At 46.7% G+C, this 18,289-nt stretch overlaps 1 protein-coding gene across 2 annotated transcripts in view; it reads left to right on the top strand.

The window, feature by feature from the left end:
• Nucleotides 1-225: 225 nt before the first annotated feature.
• POC1A (POC1 centriolar protein A) overlaps nt 226-18,289 on the top strand; it is a 137,003-nt gene continuing 118,939 nt past the window's right edge. The window contains exon 1 of one of the 2 annotated variants that reach the window (XM_075005711.1): nt 226-294. The gene's annotated coding sequence lies outside the window, so the exon portion shown is untranslated. The remainder of the gene's footprint in view (nt 295-18,289) is intronic. The other variant, XM_075005710.1, reaches the window with a different exon arrangement.

Here is an 18,289-nt window from a genome sequence, read left to right on the forward strand (position 1 = left end):
GCCTTTAAAGTGCTACATTTCTGTGGCTTTCTTGTACTGCTGCTTCTCATTTCTATCATACCCCGTCTCAGGCACTCCCAGACTTATTACGTGTGAGGCACTTTTTAAAAAAAATAAATAAAAGTCTTAAAGAGCAACAGAGCCATGCCAAGTATTGTTCAATTCTGCTGTAGGACACTCCTCCCGGACCCTTGACATGAGCCAGCTTTGTTTTGAATTGCTTCAGGAAATGAACAGCATTCAGCATTAATAATTGGATCGGTACTGTTTACTGCCATTCAAATGGCAGCTAAGGTAAGCAAGAGTTTGTTTTTTTTCCAAACATTGGCACTTACTGTTAAACTCTGAGGCGAACTGTAAAAAACAGGGAGCTCAGCACGGTTGCGTAGGAGTGAAGAATAGGAAAAGAGTGGAGAAATTAAAGGAAGTGACAAACAGTAGTGAAAACAAATGACAGCAGCAAGTTACTGTCCAGCATTATCTTTCAATTTGCAATCATATCCTAGAATTATAGAGGACTGGGGTTGGAAAAGACCTCAGGAAGTCATCCAGTCCAATCCCCTGCTCAAAGCAGGACCAACCCCACCTAAATCCTCCTAGCCGAGGCTTTATCAAGCCTGGCCTTAAAAACCACTTAAGGATGGAGGTTTCGTCAGCTCCCTAGGCAATGCATTCCGGTGCTTCACCACCCTCGTAGTGAAATAGTTTTTCCTGATATCCAACATAGCCCTCCCACACCCATAATGTAGGGCTGGTCCTAGCCAGTTGACAGCCCTGGACAAATTTTGGTGGCCCCTTAAAAATGGCAGCCCCCACAATAACCCTGAGCCCAGCATTCTGCCCCAGCTCCACATCCAGCAGCCAGACAATCCTGGAGGATGTAGTGTGGTGGGGGCCAGCCCGGGGGTGGAGCACCTGCCGGGGAGCAGAGTGCAGGAAATGTGGCAGGGGCTGCCAAAAAGCCGGTCCGGTGTGTTGGGCTCAGCTGCTGTCTCGGACCTCCTTCTTGGCTAACTAGTTATTAAGAAATCAGGGCAAAGTCATCTTCTGGGTGCCCATGAAATCTGAACTGGGCAAAGGAGACAAAATAAGGCAAAATTTTGTCCTCACTTAAACCTTGTGCAACCCCAATAGAACGCATTTTTGGTGTGGACGCGCCCTGAGTTTTGCTGACAAAACCAGGGTTTTGTCGACAAAACTCTCTCGTGCAGATGTAGCTACAGTGTAAAGTACTTCACAAGGAAGTTCCCTTTTTAAGAAAGCCCCAGAGGAGCACTTCCCCTTTTTTCAAGACAGGTTTGTCTAATATTTCTGGAAACAAAAACTTGAACAGCAGGTTTAGCTTCTTTCTCAGACACACCTGCTAGTGAGTCGAGCCGCTGCACTCTGCTTTTTAGAGAGAGAGATGCTGATGGATCTTTGCGCTTCTAAAGAAGAAATTTCAATTGCATCTTTAACATAGTGAAACTGAGAACCATTGCCTGCCTCCTGCTTTAATACAGGAAGACAGCGTATGAACTACTAGCTCCATGGGAAGGTGGACAAAACTTGAACCCAGGCTCAGTTCTCCAAATAGGATTAATTTTTCACCTCCTCTCCACAGAAGTGGTTATGATTTCTTGCTCTATTGATACATATAGAGAATTTTGAAACAAAGGCAATTGTGCTGTTCCTCTTCTAGCGTGATGGGCACAGAGAAGACAGTAAATAAGGGATGATGATTTTGCTGGAATTAGTAGTTCCCATCCGGGATGGAAAACGATCCTGCCATGGAAGGATTTGGAGGAGTATGCAAGTACTGAGTGGTGACAGAGAGATAGCTGTATTAGTCTGTATTCTATCAAAACAAAGAAGCAGTCTAGTAGCACGTTAAGACTAACGAAATAATTTATTAGGTGATGAGCTTTCATGGGACAGACCCACTTCTTCAAATCATAGCCATACCAGAACACACGCAATATATAAAGCACAGAGGTCCAAAAATACCTAGTGGTGTCTGATGACTGGTGAACTGAGTTTTGGTGTGATGTCTCCTAGTTGATGGCCTACTAGACAGCTGTTCCCTCTACAGAAAACACTGTGACAACAGCTCTGATTAGCAGTCTGAGGGTAAGGTTGACTGCACATGGGGAGTAAACTACTATTTCCCCTCTAAAAGTGATTTTACCGTGTTGGATTTGAGGTACATTGGCACGGTACTACAGAGGAAACCTATGCAGCCTCTTGTGTTACCCGCACTGTAGCTAATCTGTGTGTGAAGAAACATGTGGTGTCCAGGGTTGGCGATATCTGAAGATCTATTTGTATGTAGTTAACCAAAAAGTCTGTGGAGAAGTAACATGTAACTATTCCGTGATGGCTACCTACTTGCAAAAGACAACATCATAAATCCTGATTTGGGGAGAAAGTGCTAGTGATTTGTTCAACTGTTAATGCATACACCGGCACACTATGTACAGTGTTCTAAAGTTTGTTTAGGTCTCATTTGAGGTGTGGGGTGGATTATGCCCAGGTCAAGCCATGACTGTGCATGACTGGAGCCCAACGTACTGGTTCAAATGTCCGTTATTGTATCCACAGCTCTAGAACATCAGGACTGTGCTCAGTTTGCCTCCTGGGTGCCAGCAGCTCAGTAAAACTCAGGACTGTGCTGCGTTCGGTGGCTGGGCGACCTCTCAAAAGGGGCAGTGGGCTCAGAGGAGTGAGTGTTCTGTTTCTTTGGGCAACTTCCAAGTTGCTCCACACTTGGCATATTTTTTCCCAGCTGTGGAAACCACCGAGTTCTTCTCTCCAGATTTGGCGTACGTAATCTTTGATCAATTCAGCAGCTTCTCTTTTCCCAGTGGAGGCGCTTATGGGACAGGGCTCTCACCTCTGTTTTCAAATGACACACAACATGATCTTGACGTCCTACTTGAAATGAAATTGGAGGCCTTGGGTGGGGGTACGTTTAGCCGTCCATTTCCACCCATCATTTCACCTGCTGTGGCACATTCAGCTGCTATATGAGGATGGTGGGATTTTCTTCCAGGGCCTCACAAAAGAAATCTGTGCTGAACGTGCTCCATAGGCCCTGATCCAGAGTGTTAAAGCCAATGGATCGCTTCCCAGTAAAGCTGCTGGATCTTCAAGCCCACGGAAAGTATATCTGCTCTGGTTCTGGTAGCCTCATTCCAGTATAGAAGGGGAAGCAGAGGCTGTGGCTCTCTTATCACGTAAGTTTAATGTGGGATGTAGTCCAGCTCTGCCACACACGTGCATGAGGTTTATAGGCTTGCTCCTGGAAATCAGCTGGAAAGGAAAAGACAGGCCCTTAAAAGGCATAGTCGCACCTGTGCACTCATCCAGGGCACTAGGGAAAGCCAGCCAATGCTCCAAAAATTAAAGGGCTGTGAAAGATTTAGTGAGATACTTTTGTCTCAGATCATGAAGGAAACCCAGTGGGAAAAACTGCTGTCAAAATCAGAGAATCTATTTCACACCGACACACCTATTTCCTTGGAAAGATGCACCTCCCCTGCCCTACAGAAAATGCGTGAAAGAGGGTTCCTGGAGACTTGCCTGAGAGGGACAAGCTATTTCACCTTGTATAAAATAACTGAGGAGTCCTTGGGCCAGAGAGAGGATAACTCCATAGCCTGGTTGCTGGGAAATTCACCTGGCTGAGGGGAGACTGAAATTCAAGTCTCTGTTCCACATCAGCTAGAGGCAGGAGTTGAACCTGGGTGTCCTTCATCTTGGGTGAATGTCTTAACCCAGGATGTAAACATTAGGCCTGTGGGAAGTTCTTCCAATGGATAATACTCTCTTAAAAATGCATGTCTTGTTCCCAGTCTGAACTTGCGTAGCTGCAAATTCCAGCCATGGGCGTGTGAAAGGATACAGCTGCTCCCAGTTTATTCCTGGAGTCAATTCACCCTTCTGGGGTTGGGTTGGCAGTTTTGTACTCCTGGGCTTCATCACATAGAATCATGGGCAGTGGGTGAGTCTAGGGCCGGGGGAGGCAAATCCCAGCCCTGCTTCTGCTGCCCTGAGCTCTTGGGGGGAGCCAAGCGCCTCGCCCCCCCTAGCAGGTGGCAGGTGGTTCCAGCCTTTCCTGGCCCCTGGAGCATAGGGAGGGCAGTTGCTCCAGCCTTCCCTCGAGCATGCAGAGGACAGGTGATCCCTGTGGCCCCCAAGTGTGGGCATTGCTCAGCCCCACCAGGGCTGGCAGCATGGTCCCAGCCTCAGCAGGGCTGCTGAAGCCCAGGCAATCCCAAGAGAGTGAGGGAACCATGCTGAAGCGGGGAGGGCAGGGAACAGGGTGTTGGTGGGGCCAGCCGTGCAGTTGGGAATGCAGGGCCTCCTTCTGCCTCTTACAGCTGCTGCCCATACATATAATCTTTCATTAAAGATTAAACTTTAATTCCCGGGGACTCCAGGTCAGTCCTGGAGGGAGGCCAGTCCTGCCTGGGAGGTCTCCACAGCAAAGGCTTGGGCAGCTGCTGCCTTAGCTACTGCACCCTTTCACACCAGCAGTGAATTTGGCCTTATTGGATGTGAAACTCTAGTTGTACCCTCCCTGGCCCGGCACCCGCAGGACCTCTGTGTTCCCAAACAAGGGATTTTGCTGGACCAGGGAGGTTAATGTCCCCTGGTCTCTGGCTACTCCCAGCTGGCCCTAGTCTTCCACAGGGGGCTGCCAAGGGAAGTCAGTGCTCCGGTTCCCAACCCAGGGCTGCTGGGGATGCCATCTCTACCCTAGCCTCGTTGCCCCCCCCAAATGGGGCTGCCAGCTGGTTGCTCTTCTGCCCTGGTTCTCTAGCCAAGGAACATCCCCGGTCCTGCCAGATGAGGGATGTTGCCGGACCAGAGAGTGCTGGCTTCAGGAGGTGCAACCTGTACTATCTCCGAGATATCATTGCACTGTACAACACAGCCTTGGGAAAGCAACATACAAAACCTGCCAGCTGAAACCCAATTAATTCTCCTCCCTTCTACCCTTTCCTACCGTTATCCTCTTTGTGAGAGTCCTCCTTCATTAAAAACAACTCCTCCCCCTCGGTGATTGGGCAAGCAAAGATCTGCAAGGTTGGCCTTACCTCTCCCACTCCCTCCCTTTCTTCACCCCAACACTTGTAAAATCTTGAGATAATTCATAGTAGCTTTGCAATCTTTTAGATTTAAATTTGCACAAGCCATGGGTTTCAACCCATTTCTCCATTCTTTCTGGAAGACTGGAGACCGAGCATGAATCAGCATCCTGGATCCAAACACTACAGGCTGAACCTCTCCAATCTGAACTCTCTAGTCCGGCAAAATTTTAGTTAGGTGGATGACCACTTACCATGGGTGTGGCCAAGTTTTCTGTGGTCCCATTAAGTTTATTTCGAGCCACCAGTCCTGGCTCTCAGTGTTCTGTGCTGTTGTTTAGCTGTCATTTACCCTTAATGTCTTCAAAGAGCCCAGTAAATAGTGGAAGTGTTGGCAATGTGCTAGAAAATATTGACCTCCCGCTTTCCAGCAAATTCACTCGTCCAGTACTGGCCAGGTCCCAAAGATACTGGATGACCTGTACCTGGGGTTGAAATCCAGACTTCCTTGAGGGAAATTTAGCCCAGCTCTTTACAGAACATTTTAAATATGCTCTTTTTATCTTAGTGGTTTAATCCTTTGTGTTTAGCAATTTAGGGAGCATTAGAGTGCGTTTGGCATGTGCTGTGCTCTCCCGATGATTATGATTGTCTTTTAATTGCTGGAGCAAAGGAAACAGTCACTTGATTAAATAAAAGGTAATTGTCATCATCAAACCCAGGTGCCTGACACAAGGAGAATCAACAGGATCCTAAGCAGCTCCAAAGGCACAGAGCAGCCCCAAGGAGAAAGATACAAAGCATGAGCCAATTTCTAGGCAGGGCAGGTGACAGATTCAACTTGCAGGCAGTCTCTTCTGGCCAGTGTTCCCTGGAAGTTGAGCGTTTGGGCAGCTGCCCAGGAGAGAGTCAGGTGTTGCCCAGCTGATTAGCAGAGCGCCCACAGCCGCAGTGGGCAGTGTGTGTTTCTGAAGGTGGTGAACATCTGCACATGCCTTGGTGCACAGAACAAAATTTATTCCCCCCACAAAGGGCAAAAATTAGAGGGAATGCAGCTCCTGGCCATTTGCCCTTCCCTTTATGTCCCAGACCCACACTTGTATCCAGAGGCTTTAGACACAGTCACGTTTTCTTTTTACCCCAGAGTCCACCTGAGGCAACTCAGCCCATTCCAACAGGTGGCTGCTCCTCTGCCTGCCTCTCTCTCATCCTATCTGGGCCCTCTCAGGCTGCACCTACACTACGAGACAAAATCGAATTTAAAGGAGTTAGCGCAGTACTAAAACGTCACTGTCTGCAGTGTAAACGCCATTCGTGCGAATTTGTGAGCCCTAATACCAATAATGAAATGTCGGCATTCGTGTCAAGTTCAAATTTCAAATGAAGGCTCGCGTGGAAGCGCCATGTCTTTAATTTGAATTTATTGGCCTCCAGAGCTGTCCCATATGTATCCCAGAAAGCTATGCGGTGACCCTCCATGTACGGCCGCTTCCTTCTCCGCTGCTCTCCATCCAGGTGTGCCTGAAGACGGTCACAGGAAGCCAGTGAATTTTTGATTGAATTAGAATTTGAACTGGACTTCTGCAGCGGCCAGGCCTGCAAATATAAAGGTTTGGGGGAGGGCTGAATTCTGTTACTGGGTGCTCTGAATTCTGGGACGGTGCTTTGCATTCTGGGATTCTAACGTGAAACACCCACAAGTAACCAGGGCTAAGGCACTGTGGGAGAGGTACCCACAATGCCCACGCGGTCGAACTTGCACAGGGCGATGGGGATGCGGAAACTCGACATGGAAAAATCGTGGGTCGAATTTCAAGAAGGTTTGTGGCCACTTAAATTTGAATTCTTAATAATGAGGTTAAAAAAATCGAATTTATTAAAAATCAAATTTACCTCGTAGCATAGACGTAGCCTTAGATTCTGTGGCCTTCATCCCAAGGATCCTGCCTTATTCCAGGTCTGTTTACGGGCTTAGAGTGTTACTGCAGCTTTCTGATAACACATGGGAGATATTGACTCACCAGCCCTTGTGTTTATTAAGGATCACAGACTGACCTAATTAAAATGCTTCCTAAGCCTGCATTATTTTTTCTGCTCTTCTTCCTTGCTGTGGCGATATCTCCAAGCAGCCTTTCAAGGCCCCTCTGCTCTGGTTACTTACTGCATCTGTCCTTCTGGGATTGTGTCCTTTCTGTGGCTGAGCCCAGAGCGCTCATGTTACATCCATTTCTGTAACAGATTCCTGCCGTACGACCAGAGGATTTAGACAGCTGCTCACAGCACACCTGTGTGGATTAATACACTAACCTAAATCTTGCCCAGTGTTACACAAGACTGCGGCCTCAGTTGAAGTCATTGGGACATACCGAGGCTACACTGGCTGACCAGGCATCTACTCGGAGCTATTGATTGTACCTCCATCTTGTCACTCCCAAGCTACCTGGGCCTCTTTAAGGCAGCAAACCTCAGGCTCAGGGTCCCCAAATGGCTCTGAACCCCTATTGAAATCAAGAGGAGTGAGGTACCTAAAAATCTTTGAGGCTGTGCACCTAAATCTTTCCTCTAGTCGGTTCTGTGTCGGCAGCTCGGCGTGACCGTAAAAGACAGGAGATCCTGGCCTTCAGTTGTCTTTACTCCCCACCCTTGGATCATGTCTGCTGAAGATGGTTTACAAACAAAACCTTCTTCTTCTGGTGATCTTGCCTCAATGGTTCTGGAGGAGCTTTCTCCACCAGCCTAGGGGATGGACTGGCACCCGTGTTCCCAGTAAACTGAGTGCTTTTGCGGCCAATTAGGAGAGAGTCAAACGCCGCCAGCTGATTAGCAGAGTGCCTGCAGCCAGGTTTTGGTTTTTTTTTTATTAATTTTTCTGCTGGTGCACATGCACCTTGATGTGTATAAAATTTAATCTGCACATGGATAGAAGAGAGGAGAGAGCGCATTGATTGGCATGTCCAGCCCCGGAAGGTGGATTGGCATATAGTGCCTAAGAGCCCCAGTCACAGGGCAGGACCCCATTTGTATTAGGTGCTGTACAAACACGGCCGCAAAGAGCTTACGGTCTAAGCAGGTGTCGTCGCCACCCTGGTCCCATTGTCTCCTCAGGCCGTTGCTTTCATTCCCCCCCTTTCTAAAGTTTTCTAATGTACTTCTTATTGATTTCTTGTTTTGGGCCCCTTCTGTGTCCCCCTTCACCGGCAGGCTGCTCAGCCTGGCAGTGCTTACTGATGGTTTGGGCAACACGTGCTGTCCTGGCACGTGCTAGGAGAGGATCTCAAGAAGAGGTTTGGCAGCTGAGCCTGCAGTCCTGTCCTTCTGTCACCCCAAGTGACAGTCCAGGGGAACGAGGCAGATCTAGGCCTTGAAGAAATCCCTGTCCCTTTCCCACATGGCTTTGTCCTTGTTGCTTCCCCTAAACCAATCTGAGGCCCTGGGGCAGGCCCCGTTGTCCTCCAGCGTGACAACAGTTATTCCTGTTGATCTCCGAGTCTCTCCTCTAGGTTGTTCTGGGGGAACAGACCACCTGGGAACAGTGTTTTGTTTGTTCTCAGAAGCACATGCTGGGACAGGATTGCAGTGGCTTTTCTCCTCAGCCTCAGAAAAATGTCCCCTGGGCCCCAGTGACCCATTTATTATTTAGGTCAGAAGCAGGTGCAAGAAAAACAACTTCTGAATCAGAAACGGGCAACAGGCTGCTCTGAGAGCTCACAGCTCCCTCCACGGAGAACAAAGACATTTATCTTGGGTTGGGAAGACTGGCCCACGTCTCTTCCTTTGCCTCGCCTCCAGCAAAGCAAGCCATTCAGTTAGGACAGCAAGTGTTAGCAGGCGGGGATGCTACACCCATAAGGCAGGCAGAAAGAACACATTTAAACTTTTGTAATGGGAACTGGGGTTTTCTAGCCTGGAACAACTCTGGGCAGGGGACATCAGCCATACTAGCATTAAAGGGTTAATTCATCGGTCTCAAAACGAGCGGCACACTTGGATTTAAGTATCACAGAGGGAGCCGTGTTAGTCCGTATGCTCGAGAACAACAAGAAGTCCTGTGGCACCTTATAGACGAACAGATATTTTGGAGCGTAAGCTTTCGTGGGCAAAGACCCGCTTTGCCTTTGCCCACGAAAGCTTATGCTCCAAAATATCTGTTCGTCTATAAGGTGTCACAGGACTTCTTGTTGTACAGTTGGATTTGTTTTTTTGAGGCCGTCTCCTCCTGTCCCCACACCATCAGGCTGTTGGTGTATGTACTGTGTAGTAGGTAGATTACGGCATCACCCGTGTGTCAGCTGAGATCAGGGCCCCTTTGCATTGGGTGCTGTACATACATACAGGAGAAAACTAAGATTTGAGCACTTTGAATAAAACTGAAGAACTTAGCATTTAAACAGGGGAGAGAGAGGTGCAGGAGCTCAGTAACACCTGAATCTAGGTCTCCTGTGACCCAGTGCGCTTCATTAACCACATGTCAGCCTTTTTCGCTGTCGTAGAAGCATGTATAGCTGCCAAAACACACGTGGAAACTGCAGCTTCTATTGCTCTGAATCGCCTTCTCCTGTGACTTTTAAATCACAGGCAATTTGACAAGCAAACTCTGTTTAAAATCTAAACGAAAACCTCCTTCCCCCAAACTCTGGGCCAGACAGGGATGGGCAGCTGGAGAGAGCTGATCTTGACAGTCAAGAAGTGAGAGAATAGATTGGAAGTTGTCTTTCCCAGAGCAGAATTCTCAAACTTTTTCCTAGCACAGCCCATGGCTGAGCAGAAGCGTCTTGGGGACATTCGCGATCACATGTACCTGCTCCCTTCCCACGTACGGTCACAGAACACTCCGGGGGTCCCTGTGGTAATTGCTCACATGGATCAAGAATACTGAGAAAGTATTTTGTGTATTTGAAGACGTCTTTTCACGTGACTTAGCAGCTAGGCAGGACCATGTGACCTTCCAGTTCCGTGTAGACTTCAGTTGGAGAACGGAGGCTTCAGAAACAAAAAACCTGTTCACTGATTTATAAGCAATCAAGAGACTCTTTTTGCCCTCACTTTGGCATATGCTGTAATTATAGGGCTTAGCACGCAGAGACTCCAACCTGGCTGAGCTCTCGAGGGGCTACTGCAGTATAGCTAAATAATGATAAAATCAATCCAGGCTTTCTATTGTGTTGCAGCTGGAGGAGGCTTCTGTTAAAAACTGTCATATAAAGATGTACCTGTTGAATGAGGGCAGGTATAAATACACATAATACACACACCTGGCAGTATTGTGGTGCTGTCACAGCCAGCCAGCTAACCACTCCGAAGGAGAGTTGCTTAGACACAGCTTAGATTCTCCAGAAATACTACACACATCAGCTGGGATGGAGAGAGAGAAGACAGGAGACAAATCTTGTCGTTTTATATAGCATCGACTCTAGAAATGCATTAAATGCAACAGACAAGATTATCCCAGTGGACATAAGAAATGACCGCACTGACCACGTCACAGATATTATGCAATACGCTGCAACTATAATGATGCAAGAGTTTACCTTGCTGAAATCCAATCGAGTTAGCAAACAGCATCTGTAGCCCATCAGTCTGCCAAAGACAAATTAAGCAGCTTCTGGGCACCTGCTGACTATGGAGCTGAATCTTTTCTGGGTGGACTTTTTTCTTGTATGGATACCAGAGATCAGATTCAAAACAAGAACTGTGGTCCCAAGAACTGTGATTCTGGAACCACGCCTCCTGTTTGAACCTTCTCCTCTTTCTTGGCTCCAAAACATTGAAAGTTATACATGCTGCACCCAAAGACTTCCAGATAGTCAAAGATGAGGTTCAAAGGTTAATGTATGAAAGGTGATTGAAGTGTGGAACTCCTTGCTGTGTGAAGTGACTGAGGCCAAGAACATAAGATTCAAAAAGGGATCGGTCACTTATATGGCTAACTGGAATATCCAGAGTTACCAGAATAAAATGACAGAGTTTTAGAAGAGTCCACAACTTCTCTAGGCAATTTATTCCAGTACTTCACCACCGTGATGATTAGGAAGCTTTTCCTAATGCCAACCTAAATCTCCCTTGCTGCAATATAAGCCTGTTGTTTCTCGTCCTGTCTTCAGGAGTTAAGGAGAATACTTTTTCTTCTTCCTCCTTGTTAACGACTTTGTAGGTACTTGAAAGCTGTTATCTTGCCCCACTCTGTGTTCTCTTTTTCAAATTAAACAAACCTAATTCTTTCAATTGTCCCTCCAAGGTTACGTTTTCTGGACTTTGAATCATTTTGTTGGCTCTCCTCTTGACCAGTTTATCCACCTCTTTCTCAAAATGTGGTGCCCGGAACTGGATACAATACTCTAGTTGAAGTCTAATCAGGGCATTCCATGTCTTGCTTCTGACGTTTCCGTGACTGCATCCCAGAGTCATGTTCGCTTTTTCGGCACGAGTGTCTCGCTGCTGACTCATATGGAGCCTGTGTTTCACTATGAGGTCCCTTTCTGCACTACTCCTTCCTAGACAGTCACTTCCCATTTTGTATGTGTGAAATTGGTTGTTCTTTCCTAAGTGGAGTGTTTTTTGCATTTGGCCTTATTGAACTCCATCAATGAGGGAGGAAGGAGAAGAAATGAAGGAAGGGGCACCTGGTGGGAGGGAGGCATAGAGCTGAGGGTCCATGGGTTTCCCCAACATTGTCCTCCAAGGAGTGATGCATTCCTACTTTCCTGTGATCAGAAATCCTAGTTGCACCAACGCCATCACCCACGTGTGTTATCTACCGGCTGGCTTACAGGTGTCGATGGCTTACTGTACCACTGTCTGGTCTGGGATGCCAAAAAACAGTAGTTTATGCACCTCTTATTTCACCTCTATGAAACTGGGGTGAGGGAAGGGCTCTCCTGGATGTAACCTTCAGTTTGTTCATTCATTCATTCATGTTACATACAGGAAATTCCTGCTCGGAGGGAAGGCTAGTCACCCGCCCTGCCTCTTGGAGTGTGGGTTCCACCATAGGCAGAGACCCCCACCACCAATACTCCAGAAGAAATCTCGCTTTGGGTGCAGGCCCTCCTGGTCACCACCTCACTAGGGCTTTGGCAGTGTCTCACACACAGTTCTCTGCTGGGGTGGGTGGCATCTGAGACCTGTCCCATGGACACATCCCAGCTCCCATTTACACAGGAGGGAGTGGGAGAGGCTGCGCCTACCCCCAAAGGGCAGGAACACATTGCACTGCACCATGGGTTTTCTCCACGTCCTGGAGGCCATGGGAGGCAGAGTTAAATTACAGCAGCCTCCCAAGTGGGTCTTACGCAGGTGTCAGCCCTGTGACTCTCCGCTCAGAGCTGGTAGGATTTCACTGAAGGGGTGTCAGTTTAACTCATTCACCTGGGAGAATTTCTTCCTGCATTTCCTCCTGGGTACTACCACTGACTCAGCTGTGCTTCTGAGCAGCCACAGGGGGACTCAGCGAATGGCACCCCTGTCCTATTGAAACCCAGTTGCCAGAGAGGGAGGGGGCTGGCAGAGACACACTCGGAAGAGAGAGCAAGCTATACAAATGGCCTCTGCATAGCTGGGTGGTCCCTTGCCCACAGACCCTTGAAATCTGTGGGGTTGGGGTGCCTTGGATCAATCACAGGAGGGCCCCAAACCCAAACGCTCTTCCCTGCCTGGCAGGATGCTCGGTGAGGCTTATCTCAGGAAGCTTTCTTGATCCTCTCTCACTCCACATTTATTCCCTCCTCCAAGTTTCTCTGTATTCGGGTGCTGTCTGGTTCATCCAGTGCCAGAACATATGGGGCCTGTTTTTGCCCCTACTGATTCAAATTCTCTTGGGTCAGGCCACTATCGGGCCCCATAGGCTTCCCCTATAAGAGCTCAGAACCTGCTGAGGAGTCATGGTGAGTACCTTCAACTCCTGTTCCTCCAACCGAGAGGCAAAGACTGCCGAGCTTTTGGGCAAAACTCTGCTCAGCCTCACCAAGGATTGGGCACATGGGCCATGTTGACACTGCAAAGCTATGGCCTCAGAGGAGGAGCCATGTTAGTCTAGAAGGTGCTACAGGACCGCTTGGGTTTTTTACTACAAAACTACATCAGCCCAACTCACGTCTGCATCGACTCACCACCGCTATTCAGTTGTGCCCATGCTGTGTGTTCTCAGGAGCGCCTGGGGCCGTTGTACTGTCAGCGTGGGGCATGGTGGGTCAGCTCCTGACAGTTGGGAACAGACACTACAATGCCTACGCCAACTATGCGCATGCTGTGCTGACCTAACGACATCAACCTTGGGGAAGTGGTGTTACTACATCATTGCAGAACCACAGAAAAATCATGGCGGGGATCCTCGAGGAATCCATTCGGAAGCACTTGGAGGAGAGGAAAGTGATCAGGAAAAGTCAACCAGCTCTGTGGATATGGGGAAGGCAGGGGATGTAATATGCCTTGACTTTAGCACAGCTTTTGGTACCGTCTCCCGCAGTATCCCTTCCAGCAGGTTAAGGAAGTATGGACTGGATGAATGGTAAGGTGTATAGGAAGCTGGCTCGATCACTGGGCTCAGTGGGTCGTGATCAGTGGCTTGACTGGCAGCTGGTATCAAGTGGGGTACCCTGAAGGTTGGTTCTGGGGCTGGTTTTCTTCACCATCTTCATTAATGAGCTGGGTAAGGGCATGGATTGCCCCCTCAGCACATTTGTGGATTACGTTAAACTAGGGGGAGAGGTAGATATGCCGGAGGGTAGGGATAGGGTCCAGAGAGACCTAGGCAAATTGAAGGACTGGGCCAAAAGAATCTGATGAGGTTCAACCAGGACGAGTGCAGAGTCCTGCACTTAGGGTGGAGGAATCCCAAACATTGCTACTGGCTGGAGACGATAGTGGGTTCTCTAATGAATGAACAGACCTGCCAGTTCCTTGCCATTAGCTGAATAGCACTAAAATTAAGACTTTCTTCTTAGACCCATGGGCATTAATAAGACAAGGGTATGTTTTCACAAAGAGGCTTCATTTTTTAATCTCGCTGTGTTGAACCTAAATTATTAAGGCATTTCCCCAACAGACCTTTTTTTCCAGAAGCAAACCAAATCTGGCGGCTAAACTGCACACTTTAATTCTTACTGAAGTTTTGCCCTGGTTTGTTTTCTGCAGAATTTTTTGAGCTAGACTACTGATTGCTCGCTGTTTGCTGTAATGAGTGAAGTTACTGAGGTTTATATTTCATGGAGACAGTGAAATGTATCAGTTAAATAAAGTTTATAGAAAAATGGATGTACATATTTACTACTGTGGCTTGCAAAAAATTAACTAAAAGTGAGAAATTGAAATATTATTAACGATATAATTTGTAGTTCTGTGCTCTAAATCTATCTGCAAAACTCAGCCAGGTTCAAGCAAAACTAGCTGCTATTGATAAAAGAATTTGCAGTGGTTTCCTTTATAGCTTTTCTTTTTTCCCTGCTATTAGCGTTAGTTGTTCATTTCCTCTGAGTTTTGCAGGCTGGAATATTGGCCTAAGCAACTTTTAAATGTGTCCTTTAAATAAGTTATGTTTTATTGCTCGTTTCCACAGCTCTTTTGTAAACCTCAGATCGCTTTCTGCAGGTGCTCCAGTTTCTTACATACACAAATAATCTGATCACACATTCTCTTGACTTCCGTGGATGTAGGATTGGGTCCGCGCTGTCTGTTATTACCTGCTGCCTTTTTAATTTCCTCTCCTCTTCCCTGCTTTGATGTTCATCCTGTCCTGTGTTTTGGTCCCACCTCTTCAATTTCAGGTCATTTACTCACTAACCCGTTCAACTCAAGGTTATTTTCTTTGCTTCAATTTCACTTGCTGCCTTTGTTCTCTCTTCATTCCTCTGGACGCATTATTTTACAACACCGGTGGTGCGAAGCAGTGCTTACTGGTACTGGTCATCTCTGGAAGGGCACATTGGCCTGATATAGCCAGACTCTAAGATGCACAAATAACTCAAAATCCTTTTGTATACTAACAGCAGAAGTGGGAGGTTTAAATCAGTAATGCGTCAAATTCACTAGGGCACTGTGCTGGCCTTTAGGTCACTTCAACTGCTGTTAATGCTTCAAGAAGGGATTCCATCAACTCCAGGTCCACTGGTTCTTTTCGCAGGTCTCCTTTCTTACAGCTGCGGGTGAAATATTGTGGGCACTGAAAGACTTTCAGAGGAAACCGGAGAGTACTTTACGAAGAACTGGGTCTGGGAGACATAGCTGTTATTAGATTGTGTTGCTTTTGTGGAGCAGATGGTAACAATTTCTGAGTTTGCAGCCCTTGTCAGTTTCTTGAGCAATCCATCAAACAAGACCACTTCCCCTGTATTGGTGACTGAAACCATCAGGCTGCTTGTGAAATACTGCTGAGCGCATAACTGCCAAATTTGTATAAAATTGGAACCAGTAAATCCCTCATTGTGAGCCTAAGCCAAACCTCACCAAAATTGATGGAAGTCTTTACCATGATATGTTACAGTCCCAGCCTCTAATTAGCCATTGATTTCAGCAAACACCGCAAATTGTTACAATCTATTGCTACAGACCCGAAAGAGATTCTTCAGTGAAATCTGTGCGAAGTGAATATGTATAACTGGTGTTTCTTTACACAACAGACCGGAACGACAAAAGTTAATGTTTATTCCTTTTTTAAATCTTGTTAGCATTGCACAGCTGAGAGAGAGCAGGACTCTGCTAAGACTTGTATATCATCCATGGAGTTCTTAACTAAAAGACACAGGGTCAGATGTAGGAGTACATGGATTGTGCAGCTGTAACCCAGGACAGATATGAGCTTTTGTCGCTGTGTAGGCCATGATGAATGAGAAGGAAAAAACCCAGCTTGACTTTCAGATCCCGGGATGGAAGTGTAGTGCTGGCGCTAAGTGGAAAAGGACCTTTTTCTTGAGAGCAGCATAAATGTGTTGTGACCAAGAGCGAGTTTGAAGGCGATGGATAAGATCTGGAAAAGCAAAGCGATTAGCTTCAGAACGAAGCTGGGTGCCTTGAAAACGTGTGTATTCAGCAGCACGTTGTACGGATGTGAGACATGGGTGATAACGCAAGATTCGAAAAGAAGAATATTGGCGTTTCTATCTTGCTATAGAAAGATTCTGAGAATAGGATGGATACAGAAGGTCACCAATGAGGAATTGTATAGAAAGATACAGCCGAAAGATAACCTGCTGCGGAAGGTTATAAAATGGAAGGTATAACTATTTGGACATATTTGCAGAATGAATGACGAACGAAAAATCAAGACCCTGGTATTTGGCATAACGGACGGTTCGAATAGGAGAGGCAGACCCCACAGAGAATGGATAGATGATGTAGTGGATTGGTGCGGAGCTAGTCTGCAGACACTAAGCCACTCTGCACTGGACAGGGAAAGATGGAAGGATATAGTGAGAGAGGCATCAGACACCAACGGGCGCTGAGCCCACGGTTATTGATGATGACGAATGACCAAGAATAAAACCATGTCATTTTTACAATCATTTTTTCATAGCCAAAGCCTTGTTTTGGGCCCGACTCTCTTCTCACTCTGGGGGAGTTACTTTGGTGTAAATACAGCTGGAGTGAGAGCAGAAGTGGAACCTGTATGCTTAAAGAGGCATAGCATGTGAGCCGTGGGGCCTGCTGGGCTTCTTATCATAAAAACAGTAACCAACTAGGTTGGGTTTTTGATGTTTTGATATCTAGCATGCCCCTTTTCCAGCTGGGAGCCCTTCCTTAATGTAATCGAGGCTCTGGAGATGTTTTCCTTGCTACCTGTGTTTAAAAGCAAACTTCACTTAGAACTAGTTTGAAAGTAACAAAGCAGCCAACACTGTCTTGCATGTTAATGCTTAAGGGATACTTTAATCTAACAACAATCTAGAGAGCCATCATTCACAGTGTGTAACTTTAATCCCACGGTGGATGTTCCTCCTGTCCCTCTCCTTGTCCAGCTCTTTCCCGATATTTTTTTTTATCTGAACCGTAGCTTTAATGACAATGGTCTTTCGACAGCAGTTGACAGGTAAAAATGGAACAATACGCTTGACAAAAATACAGCTAAGATTCAGGGGCAGCTTCCTACAGGAAAGCCTGTCCATGCATGCCCCCAAAAGGCATCAGGTAGAAATACAGGGTCTGGTTTTCAGGAGCTTTGTGCAGGGTGGTCTCATGGGCAGAACAGTAGACTGGGCCTCGAGATCTTGGTTTTACTCCAAGGTCTATGGTTGGGTGACCCTGGGCAAGGGTAGAAGGGAAAACAGCACAATCGAGATAATGGATTTCGGGAAGGCAGATTTTGGTAAACTCAGACAGCTGGTAGGTAAGGTCCCATGGAACCTAAACTGAGGGGAAAAACGGCTGAGGAGAGTTGGCAGTTTTTCAAAGGGACATTATTAAGGGCCCAAAAGCAAGCTACCCCGCTGCGTAGGAAAGGTAGAAAACATGGCAAAAGACCGCCTTGGCTTAACCAGGAGATCTTGCATGATCTCAAAATAAAAAAGGAATCATATAAGAAATGGAAACTAGGACAAATTACAAAGGACGAATATAGGCAAACAACACGAGCATGCAGGAGCAAGATTAGAAAGGCTAAGGCACAAAATGAGCTCAAACTAGCTACAAGCATAAAGGGAAACAAGAAGGCTTTTTACAAATACATTGGTAACAAGAGGAAGACCAAGGAGAGGGTAGGGCCATTGGTCAGTGAGGAGGGAGAAACAGTAACAGGGAATTTGGAAATGGCAGAGATGTTTAATGATTTCTTTGTTTCGGTCTTCACTGAGAAATCTGAAGGAATGCCTGACACAGAGAATGCTAGTGAAAAAGGGGTAGGTTTAGAAGTTGAAATAAGAAAAGAACAAATTAATATTTACTTAGAAAAATTAGATGTCTGCAAATCACCAGGGCCTAATGAAATGCATCCTAGAATCCTCAAGGAGCTGATAGAAGAGGTATCTGAGCCTTTAGCAATCATTTTTGGAAAATCGTGGGAGACGGGAGAGATTCCCGAAGACTGGAAAAGGGCAAATATAGTACGCATTTATAATAAGGGGAACAAGAATAACCCAGGAAACTACAGGCCAGTCAGCTTAAGTTCTGTGCCAGGAAAGATAATGGAACAGGTAATTAAAGAAATCGTCTGCAAGCAATTGGAAGGTGGTAAGGTGATAGGGAACAGCCAGCATGCTTTCGTTAAAAACAGATCATGTCAAACCAATCTAATA

The sequence above is a fragment of the Carettochelys insculpta genome, chromosome 11, assembly GCF_033958435.1.
Source record: "Carettochelys insculpta isolate YL-2023 chromosome 11, ASM3395843v1, whole genome shotgun sequence".
Classification (NCBI taxonomy): Eukaryota; Metazoa; Chordata; order Testudines; family Carettochelyidae; genus Carettochelys; species Carettochelys insculpta.